Source organism: Capra hircus, chromosome 11 (assembly GCF_001704415.2).
Source record: "Capra hircus breed San Clemente chromosome 11, ASM170441v1, whole genome shotgun sequence".
In the NCBI taxonomy this organism is placed as follows: domain Eukaryota; kingdom Metazoa; phylum Chordata; class Mammalia; order Artiodactyla; family Bovidae; genus Capra; species Capra hircus.
This window is the reverse complement of record NC_030818.1, coordinates 12,173,387-12,185,511: the sequence shown is the minus strand read 5'-3', so window position 1 is coordinate 12,185,511 and position 12,125 is coordinate 12,173,387. Positions and strand designations below refer to the sequence as shown.

Below are 12,125 nucleotides of genomic sequence, written 5' to 3'. Positions count from 1 at the left end.
TCTCTCATCCCCAGGAACCCTCATTAGAGAGTGGGTCTCCACGTAATAGACTTTTGATGAATTCTTACTTCTGTGTCAGAACATTGTTAAAATTCTTGATTTTCCATGTGATGACTTCTCATTGAATTTACAGAACCATGTTGTGGGCCTGCACCATGTTCATTCTATTTATATTTCTTAAGAGTTGCATAAAAATTATAACCTTCTTAAGTTTAAAAAGTTCAAGTGAGTTGCCTCTTCTAATATTTACTCATAGGATTTGAAACATAAATAATAAAGCATAGTTGCTTGTCTTGGATTGTCTTAGTGAAGACATAAGCCACTGAATTCAGCAAATGTTTTTAGAATCATCTAATATGTGGAAGGACAGGGATGGGTTTTACAAGTGATATTAAGATATGTGGTTTCCCCCCACATAGGAGAATAAAAGAAAAACACAAATAACTGTAATCCAAGCCAAATGATTTTAATGCTATTAAGTAATGTATTCCTCTTCTTTTTGAACTATCACATGAACATTTTACCAGGTTTTTCACTTATAACAAAATATAAACAGCATATATAAACTGTGGTTCAGAATGCACACACACACTGGGTTTAAATTTATTTTGATTATCAGATAACGTGTGAGGTGATAAGAATCACATCAGCAAAAACAAATGTGTTATGATTATATCTCTGCCATTGAGTCAGATACAGAAATCTGCCTGCATTTTATTATTACCATCAGTCACAGATTTTGTTTTTTAAAAAATTTTGTTTTGAAATAATTTTAGACTTACATACAAGTTGCAAAAATAGTTTAGACAATTCCTCTAATGTCCAGCTTTACCCAGCTTCTCTAATGTCCACATATTATATTACAATTATCAGAACCGAGAAATCAACATTGGTACAATACTATTACACTATTTCATTCTATTTTCACCAGATTTTCCACTAACATCCTTTTTCTGATCCAATTCAGTATCCCACTGCATTTAATCATCATGTCTCCTATGACTCTTCCAGTATGTTTTCTCATCTTTATCTTTGAAGACCTTGACACTTATAAATTACTTATTCATTTTGCAGAAGGACCCTTAATTTGAGTCTGCCCGAAAGTGAAAGAGGAGAGTGAACAAGTTGGCTTAAAGCTCAACATTCAGAAAATGAAGATCATGGCATCTGGTCCCATCACTTCATGGGAAATAGATGGGGAAACAGTAGAAACAGTGGCTGACCTTATTTTGGGGGCTCGAAAATCACTGCAGATGGTGACTGCAGCCATGAAATTAAAAGACGCTTACTCCTTGGAAGGAAAGTTATGACCAATCTATATAGCATATTCAAAAGCAGAGACATTACTTTGCCAACAAAGGTCCGTCTAGTCAAGGCTATGTTTTTTCCAGTGGTCATGTATGGATGTGAGAGTTGGACTGTGGAGAAAGCTGAGCACTGAAGAATTGATGCTTTTGAACTGTGGTGTTGGAGAAGACTCTTGAGAGTCCTTGGACTGTAAGGAGATCCAACCAGCCCATTCTAAAGGAGATCAGTCCTGGGTGTTCTTTGGAAGGACTGATGCTGAAGCTGAAACTCCAATACTTTGGCTGCCTCATGCAAAGAGTTGACTCATTGGAAAAGACTCTGATGCTGGGAGGGATTGGGGGCAGGAGGAGAAGGGGATGACCAAGGATGAGATGGCTGGATGGCATCACTGACTCGATGGACATGAGTTTGGGTGTACTCCGGGAGTTGGTGATGGACAGGGAGGCCTGGCGTGCTGCGATTCATGGGGTCACAAAGAGTCAGACACGACTGAGTGACTGAACTGAACTGAACTGAATATTTGCTTAGACTTCCCTGGTGGCTCAGAGGGTAAAGAGTCTGCCTGCAATGCGAGAGATCTGGGTTCAATCCCTGGGTCGGGAAGATCTTCTCGAGAAGGAAATGGCAATCCACTCCAGTATTCTTGCTTGGAAAATCCCATGGATGGAGGAGCCTGCTACAGTTCATGGGGTCGCAAAGAGTCAGACATGACTGAGTGACTTCACTCACTCAATATTTGCTTATGGTTAGACGGAGGCCGGAGAAGGTGATGGCACCCCACTCCAGTACTCTTGCCTGGAAAATCCCATGGATGGAGGAGCCTGGTAGGCTGTAGTCCATGGGGTTGCTAAGAGTCGGACACGACTGAGTGACTTCACTTTGACTTTTCACTTTCATGCATTGGAGAAGGAAACGGCAACCCACTCCAGTGTTCTTGCCTGGAGAATCCCAGGGACGGAGGAGCCTGTTGGGCTGCCGTCTATGGGGTCGCACAGAGTCGGACACGACTGAAGCGACTTAGCAGCAGCAGTAGCAGACTGAGGCAGTAGGTTTCAATGAGGGGAGATCTTGCCTCACATGGGACACCTGGAAACATGTCTGGAGACATTTTTGGTTGTAACAAGGCTGGTGGTGGTAGTGGAGGTGATGTTTCTGGTATTGAGTGGGCCAGGAATGCTAGTAAACATTCTATAGTGCTCAGGACAGCCCCTACAGCAAAGAATTACCAATCCCAAATGGTAGCAGTGTCAAGGTTAAGAAATTCTGGATTGAGGCTATGCATTTTTTGTTTTGCAAAAACACTAAAGAAGTGATACTGTCCCCTTCTTAGTGTATCAAATCAGGTGTACATGATATCCACATATTTCACTATTGGTGATATTAACCAATAATGATCACTTGATCACTTAGTTTAAGTGGTTAAGTTTCTCTATTGCAAAATTATTATTTTTACCTTTGTAATTAATATTTTATTTGCGGGAGATATACTTTGATACTAAGAAAATATCCTGTTTCTCCTCAAACTTATGTCCACTAATGTTAACATCCATTGGTGGATCTTGTCTATAACATTTATTATTAATAATTTTAAATTAATAATGCTAATATATATGTATACGGTTATTAAATGAAATCCTCCTGTGAGGAAAAGTGTTGCTCCTTCTCCTCCATTTATTTGTCCATTTATTTATATCAGTCTGACCTCAGAGGTATTTATTTTGTGGATTATTACAATCATCTTTCATGCTGTTATTCAAACTGTTCCAGCTTTGGTCATCAGGGATGCCCGCAGACTGGCTCTCCCATGTATTTTCCATCTGTCTATCCTTTCTTGAACAATTCCTTACTTGCTGATGCTATAAGATGTGCCAAGCTCATCTTGCACATTCCCTGCCCCTGCTTTGGAACTAGTCACTTCTCCAAGGAGCTCTGGTTCCTTGTGTTGGAGAATAGTTTTTAGAAACCAAGATCTGGGCCCTTAGCACGCTCATTCCTATTGCGGTGTTATTGTTTCTAAGCTCTATCAATGGACAGAGCTAGGAAACACATGTATATTTATTAACACATCTATATTCATTTCTATATCTCTTTGTGAATATAGTTTAAAATCATGAGTTCATATTTTATGTCAGTTCATATTCCAGGCCAACACCACAGGATTCAGGCTGCCTTTCCCTCTTTCCTTATCTATCACTTCTTTCTCTGACAATGAGAAACCTGGCTCTCATTATATGTTACTCACTGGTTTCATCCTGGTACAGTCTAACGCAGCTTCAGAATTGCTAATCCATACCCATGTGAGAAAAACAAGCTTACTACCTGTAGTTCAGTACTTTGTACAGTTCTTTAAGTCATGTCTGACTCTTTGTGACCCCGTGAACTGCAGCACGCCAGGCTTTTCTGTCCACCACTATCTCCCTGAATTTGCTCACACTCAGATCCATTGAGTCAGTGATGCCATCCAGCCATCTCAAAATTACTTAGGTTACTTGTTTTCTTCCTCACTCCTTTCAGTATGATTACGCTATTCTCTTACAATTTAGTTAAGATTTATTTTTCACTGCTTGTGTTCCATTTTTGACCCCCTCACATTCTAGTCGGTTTAAATCATTTATTTTGGTGAATGAATCAGAGCTATATAAAAAGTATACTCAGAAGTATCGTTCTTTCCTCACCCGAACTAAGCTGCTCTGTTCTCTGCATTTCTTACTACATCTTTTCTAGACTCTTCCCAGGTGACCAATATGGCTTCTGGTTTATCCTTCTTTTACTTCTTTTGTACAAATGAGAAGCTACATGTGCATGTTCTTATATCCTCTTCCTTCTCACCGGAAGGGTAGCACGCTACATACTCTTCCGCACTTTTGCTTTTTTCACTTGACGGTACTCCTAGGACTCACACCAAAGATGCGAATTCCTTATTAATCATATTCTTGATTTATTTGCATAAATACAGTTTTTATAAACGATATAAGCCATTTTCAAGGGATGGATCAGACATTATTTTGGGGGGCATTTTATCATTTAACTGGTGGAACAGGAGTATTGGATATTTTCAGAATAGAACATACTGATAAATGTTATGGCTTCTTCAGTCAAAAGCAAACTCAACCAATCATTAATGATGCTTTGACCTCTAACACAGAGTTATTTGTTTATGGTATTTATCAGAAAAACTAGTGTAGTAGTTGATGTGACATCTTATAAACTACAAAGGTTAATAAAAATTATAAATTATGTGATTATTGGTTATTATACAAAACTGTGTATAAGTAGGAAAGGATATGACAAGGAAAGATATCAGGTTATACTAAACAAGCTATTAATTCTAGGAATATCTTCTTTTTTTTTCCTCTTCCATGAATTTTAGCTATATGACTTCTAACTAGGACTTTGGCAATTCTAAACCTGACTCTAATACATTTTCATTGTTTCAGAACATGCTCATGGCTTTCTAGGACTCAAATTACAGTTCTGATTTCATGGGGTGACGGGGGGTGGGCAGGGGGGGAGGACAAAGACCCAGAAAGGATGAGTAAATTGCTGAAAGTCGCAAAGAAGACAAGTAGTAGACATGGTTTGATGACTTCTACTTCCCAAGATGCCATAGCTGTCTATTTTTTAAAATCTTCATTGATTCTGGGTAAGGCACTTGCCTAAGGCTAGATCAAAGTTCTGAACAGACTTTCATTTTTTGCAATGGTAGCTAGGAAAGACTAGTAAAATTCAAATGAGTCAAGGTACAAACTAGTTCAAAGCCAGACAGTGAGCTAACTGGAGAGAGTGTAGATAGCATCATAACAGTAGAACAAATGCAAACTTCTAGGAAAGACCGTAGAAATGAGATGTTAAGATAAGCAGATCAATATACATACTTGTTCATGCATATCAACATACAGACTTCTCCAACAGAACATGCAGAAGTGATTCAAATGGATGAGTTGTTCATGGGTAAAGGAGAATTACAGGTTAATATTCAAGCAAATGGTCCTGAGGGTGCTCTTGTGTTCTCATAGGCAGAAAGGATCACCCTCCCACCCAACTCAGAAAATAAAAATGAAAAGATTAGTGGAGAATGCCCTGCTTGTTCCCACTGTTGTTGTTTAGTGCCAAGTTGTGAGAATTGATGCTTTTGAACTGTGGTGTTGGAGAAGACTCTTGAGAGTCCCTTGGACTGCAAGGAGATCCAACCAGTCCATTCTGAAGGAGATCAGCCCTGGGATTTCTTTGGAAAGAATGATGCTAAAGCTGAAGCTCCAGTACTTTGGGCACCTCATGGGAAGGGTTGACTCACTGGAAAAGACTTTGATGCTGGGAGGGATTGGGGGCAGGAGGAAAAGGGGACGACAGAGGATGAGATGGCTAGATGGCATCACTGACTCTATGGACGTGAATCTGAGTGAACTCCGGGAGTTGGTGATGGACAGGGAGGCCTGGCGTGCTGCGATTCATGGGGTCGCAAAGAGTCAGACACGACTGAGCGACTGAACTGAACTGAACTGTGTCCAACTCTTTGTGACCTCATGGACTGCAGCGCGCCAGGCTTCCCTGTCCTATCTCCCAAAGTTTGCTCACTACTAGACTAGTATTTGTTACTAAACCAGTTCATATCATGCTTACTTTTGGTGAGGAGAATTGTTCTATATATTCTCACCTTCACTGCTAATTCTTGAGATATGAGTCTCATCTCCCACGTTGATGGGGAGCTTCACAAGGATGGAGGCCATGTTTCCTCCTTCTGACTGCTCCACGACATGGACCGGCATAGGGCTAGATTACCAGCAGGTAGTCAGTAAAAGCATGTTAAGTAGAATTAAAATAGGTAAAACTGACGTTTTATAGGAACAATATTGGGGATGGTGGGATGGACTTATAATTTGTTTTTCTGAACAAACTTTCCAAAGAGACCAAACCTAGGGTCCTTCTGACCAGCACTAGAAAGAAGGCTGTCTGGGGAAGAAGGAAACATCAAACGGGAGCAATAAGAGGAGCTCTGACAGATGAGTGGGCACGAAGGGGAAGAGCCTGTGACTAGTGATGGGGACTCAGCAGATGTCTGGCATCAACGAGTTAGCTGGGCTGGCTTCTAGCAGGCAGCATGGGGCCTACCTCATGTTAGGGAGAGTCTGCTCTTAAAGATTCCACGGGCAGCAAAGGACCACAGGTACACAGACAAGGTACACGCAGACAGACACCAAGACATACTGACCAGAGCCACACCTCTTCTGCTCAGAAGCGATTTTGTTTACGTTTTCTATTGAAAAGGCACACTGAGTCCGGTAGAGAACTGTGCTCCCAAAGTATGTCCTTGAAGGAAACTTGATACATGAAGATCTGAACTTGCACTTTATATATACCCCAGAATAAACCTTCATGTTAAACAGGTTAGATGACAAAATGATTTCAAGTAACATGCTCCTCTGGAACACTTAACATACAGTCTAAATGACAAAATTCTAAATATGCTACCTCTTCAGAACGTGGCTACCATATAAAGTGCAGTCAGATGGTAAAGAATCTGCCTGTAATGTGGGAAATCCAGGTTTAATCCCTGGGTCAGGAAGATCCCCTGGAGAAGGGAATGGCAACCCACTCCAGTATTCTTGCCTGCAGAATCCATGAGACAGAGGAGTCTGGCAGGCTACCACCTATAGGGTCGCAAAGAGTCAGACACAACTGAGCAACTAACACTTTCACTTTCATTTTTCAAACATATAGATCACTAAGCCAGGGTTTTTTTTTTTTTTTTGGTCCACTTCTAGCCTCTGACAGGATGAAACCAATCATATCACTATAAAGTATTTTTCATAAACATCCAATGCCCAGGTGCCTTTTAAAGGCAGTTTAGCACAATAAAAGACCCTCAGGCTGGAGGTCCCCCAACTGACAGTGTGATCCCAGGTAAGTCACCAAATCTGTTTTTCTCATTTGGATATGGAAACACAATAGCTCCTATCAATAGCTGAGGGCAGATGAAGAGAACAATCGTAGAAAGTCCACCAAAAAGCACAGACTTGACCAAGGACTCATTTGTGTTTATTGCCCAAGGTTCCCCCAACTCCTTGTCCTTGGTGCTGGGCCACTCTCATTCACAGACCGTCTGTCTGCCTCCCATACTTCCTGACACAGAAATCTGGGCAAACACAGGAAAGGGAAAGCAGCAATTACTTTAACAAGCACAAACTGAGTACCAACAAAGTATCAGGTGCTCTTCTAGGCACATGAAAGGATCAAACAGACACTTCTACTTCTGAGAAACTCAGTCTAGTAAATAATAGATACAGAGTGATGAGAGCACTATGAGATGTACTCTCAGTTCAGTTCAGTCGCTCAGTCGTGTCCAACTCTTTGTGACCCCATGAATTGCAGCACGCCAGGCCTCCCTGTCCATCACCAACTCCTGGAGTTCACTCAGATTCATGTCCATCGAGTCAGTGATGCCATCCAGCCATCTCATCCTCCGTCGTCCCCTTCTCCTCCTGCCTCCAACCCCTCCCAGCATCAATGTCTTTTCCAATGAGTCAACTCTTCGCATCAGGTGGCCAAAGTACTGGAGTTTCAGCTTTAGCATCATTCCTTCCAAAGAAATCCCAGGGCTGATCTCCTTCAGAATGGACTGGTTGGATCTCCTTGCAGTCCAAGGGACTCTCAAGAGTCTTCTCCAACACCACAGTTCAAAAGCATCAATTCTTCGGTGCTCAGCCTTCTTCACAGTCCAACTCTCACATCCATACATGACTACTGGAAAAACCATAGCCTTGACTAGACGGACCTTAGTCGGCAAAGTAATGTCTCTGCTTTTGAATATGCTATCTAGGTTGGTCATAACTTTTCTTCCAAGGAGAAAGCGTCTTTTAATTTCATGGCTGCAGTCACCATCTGCAGTGATTTTGGAGCCCCCCAAAATAAAGTCTGACACTGATTCCACTGTTTCCCCATCTATTTCCCATGAAGTGATGGGACCAGATGCCATGATCTTCATTTTCTGAATGTTGAGCTTGAAGCCAACTTTTTCACTCTCCTCTTTCACTTTCATCAAGAGGCTTTTTAGTTCCTCTTCACTTTAACAGGGTACAAAGAAAGTTCAGAAGAAGGGCATCTAAGCCTGAGCCAGGTAGGTGGAGACTGCCTTAGTGAATAAGCAGGACCAACGAAGCAAATGATAAATGGCCTCATATGCTAATAAGCTAAGGAGATTGAATTTTAGCCTGGAGCCTTCTCTACTTGTTTTCATCAAAGCTGCTATCTGCTTTCTTCTAGATCATGGGATGGAAAACTACAGCCACCACTTGTTTTTGCAAATAAAGTTTTATTGGAACATAGCCATGCTCATTGCTTAACATATTGTCTATGTTTATGTGCTGTAACGGCTGAGTTAAGTAGTTGTGACAGTGACCATTATAGCCTAAAAAACCGAAAATATTCACCACCCTGTCCTTTACAGAGAAAATTTGTGTCTAGATTCAGGCCAGGGAGGACAGAGTGGTCTGAAATTTTCTCAGGTGTAAAATGTCTAATAGCCACTAAATTTAAAAAAAGAAGGAACGAAAATGGCTTCAGGGAGACAATTTTGGTTATAACGTGTATGGCAAAAACTTCATTATCTTAACATCTGGCATCATAATTCTTTTAGGATAGAAAAATGTGTTTGGGGGAAATACCTTGCTTTGTGAGATCCCCCAGGGTGCCAAGACATGCAGTGGAGAAAGGGGACAGAATTTGTTGCTCTGGTTTCTGAGAGGCAGGGAGCTAATCTAAAGAGAGGAGACAACTAACGTGTTGGAGAAGGGCTAAGAAGGGAATTCCTATCGTTACTGTTATTATGGCCCCAAACAACTTTGGAGATCTGGGATGGCTGATTAACTGACTTTTTCAAAGCTGTTTGCTGTGTAGTGTATGATATAAATTGCCCCTAAAAATCCATACCCTCAATCCCAGTCTTAAGACAATTCAGTAGATCTGTTCTTAATTGCTTGGGTGAATGACTTCTTTTTTTTTTTTTTTTTAAGGCTGAGTTTCACACCTAGAAAGCTGCATAGCTACACTGTGGAAAGGGGACCCCAGGAAACAAGAAGCCTGGGGGTATCTAGGGATCCACAGAAATCTGAAAGAGGTCTTTGGATTTTCCACAGGCTATGAAACTGGGATGGGGCGAGGGTCCAAGTTTCTCTGGATCTCTATAGGTTAAAGGGATCTGGCTTAAACCTGAGTTTTGCAATAACTGCCACTCTATAGGCTGGCACTGGGGCCTCCCAGAAACTTCTGCCTTCTTCCTCCTTCTCCCCTAGATGAGTGCAGCAGGCAAGGGGCAAACAGTGACTATACAGTTCCCTGTTTTCCCTCCAGCCCAGCTGCCAGGTGGATGGAAGCTTCACTCAGCTCTTTATCAGAAACCCATTACACGTCGGCAGCTTCGCCTGGAAGGGAACGTCACTCTGAGAAATATTTATTTGCCTCATAAATATGGGTTTATAGGTTTGCTATCTAAACTTTTCACCTCTGAGACTACCCTGGTAAAGAGAAAAGGAAAGACAGGGAGGCTTGCGGCTCTCCCATTGTCATCAATTGGTGTCTGAGGGAAGATTCCCAAAATTCAAAAAATTTTAACACTAAGCATTCCTTTGTGTCAGAGAACGTACTGTAAGGCCATTTTTCATTCATGACAGCATCTATCCTGCTGCAGGGTGGTAATAACCATATTGTACATACATGTTCAAGGGGAGGATGGGAGACTGCCCTGGGCTGAGTTGCCTGTCCCTTGTTGGGATGGGGAAGGGGGGAGGCAGGCAGGTGTTGGTCTGGATGGACTGCTGCCGTAGATGTGGTAGAAGGAGGTGGGAGCCACGGGCCAGCTCCTTTTCAGCATACTGTGATCTGTTAAAGTTTGCCAGGTAGGCGGATTGGGCACTATACTGTTCAGTTTTTAACTAACCTACTCTTCTTCCCTCTCTGGTCAAAATAAATAACTGGTTGAAAAAATACCCCCTGTAAAGACACCATGAATTGGAAGATAATATTAACCATAAAGTGTAAGCAGCATCAAGAAAATGGCAGAGCATACAAGTCTGCAGATTATGTGCAAGTTCTTTATCATCCACACTATAAAGTAAAAACAATGATGACTATTTAGCTTTGATAAAGCAGTTTGCCAAAGCTGAAATTATAAGAAGGCTATTTAAAACATGATTCATATCCACTATGGTGAACAATGAACTTAACTTAGCCTAAGTACATATTGTGCCTTGAAATGCTAATGATAGTAACATGAGTATGTGCACGCACATGGGCATACACACAGACTTTCAAAGGTAATGTAATTTGTTTTTTAAACTGAGGTGGGGAGAAGGGTGTGTGTGGGACTATTCTTTTGTAGCCATTCAGTATCTAATTACAGTTTGTTAATAAATTGTTATACATATATTTGGGGTGAGTCCTCAAGATGTCTTTGTCAACAGTAGTGGCCAATCAAAAAAAAGTTTGGAGACACTGGTTAGATATCCTGCAGGGAAAACTATCAAAATTCATAATGAAAATGGTTTGGGTTCTCTTTTGTAAGTGGATAAATTAGAAACATTAGTTATAGAACACTATTTCTTGTCTTTTTTGAGTCATTACAAATTACAGTCCAGGAACTTCCTGACTGGCATAAGAAAAAATATCTGACATCAAAAGGGTCAGGAAGCAGGAAGCATCCTTATAACCTTATAACCTTATAAGTTTAGAATAAGCTAGAATCTCAGCGGTCTGGGAAATATGCATGGGTCTGGACAAAAGACTCAGCACTAGAAGGCTAGCTTCTGAAGGCCCTTAGCCCAGAAAGGTATGCAATGGAACTGGAGGAATCAACTTGCCTGACTTCAGGCTCTACTACAAAGCCACAGTCATCAAGACAGTATGGTACTGGCACAAAGACAGAAATAGAGATCAATGGAACAAAATAGTAAGCCCAGAGATAAATCCACACACATATGGACACCTTATCTTTGACAAAGGAGGGAAGAATATACAATGGAGTAAAGACAATCTCTTTAACAAGTGGTGCTGGGAAAACTGGTCAACCACTTGTAAAAGAATGAAACTAGATCACTTTCTAACACCGCACACAAAAATAAACTCAAAATGGATTAAAGATCTAAATGTAAGACCAGAAACTATAAAACTCCTAGAGGAGAACATAGGCAAAACACCCTCCGACATAAATCACATCAGGATCCTCTATGATCCACCTCCCAGAATTCTGGAAATAAAAGCAAAAATAAACAAATGGGATCTAATTAAAATTAAAAGCTTCTGCACAACAAAGGAAACTATAAGCAAGGTGAAAAGACAGCCTTCTGAATGGGAGAAAATAATAGCAAATGAAGCAACTGACAAACAACTAATCTCAAAAATATACAAGCAACTTCTGCAGCTCAATTCCAGAAAAATAAATGACCCAATCAAAAAATGGGCCAAAGAACTAAATAGACATTTCTCTAAAGAAGACATATGGATGGCTAACAAACACATAAAAAGATGCTCAACATCACTCATTATTAGAGAAATGCAAATCAAAACCACAATGAGGTACTACTTCACACCAGTCAGAATGTCTGCGATCCAAAAGTCTGCAAACAATAAATGCTGGAGAGGGTGTGGAGAAAAGGGAACCCTCTTACACTGTTGGTGGGAATGCAAACTAGTACAGCCACTATGCAGAACAGTGTGGAGATTCCTTAAAAAATTGCAAATAGAACTGCCTTATGACCCAGCAATCCCACTGCTGGGCATACACACCGAGGAAACCAGAATTGAAAGAGACACATGTACCCCAATGT

At 41.0% G+C, this 12,125-nt stretch overlaps 1 protein-coding gene across 1 annotated transcript in view; it reads right to left on the bottom strand.

The window, feature by feature from the left end:
* The window catches only part of EXOC6B (exocyst complex component 6B), a 705,276-nt gene that overhangs the window by 14,635 nt on the left and 678,516 nt on the right, over positions 1–12,125 (bottom strand). The gene's annotated exons all lie outside the window — the stretch shown is intronic.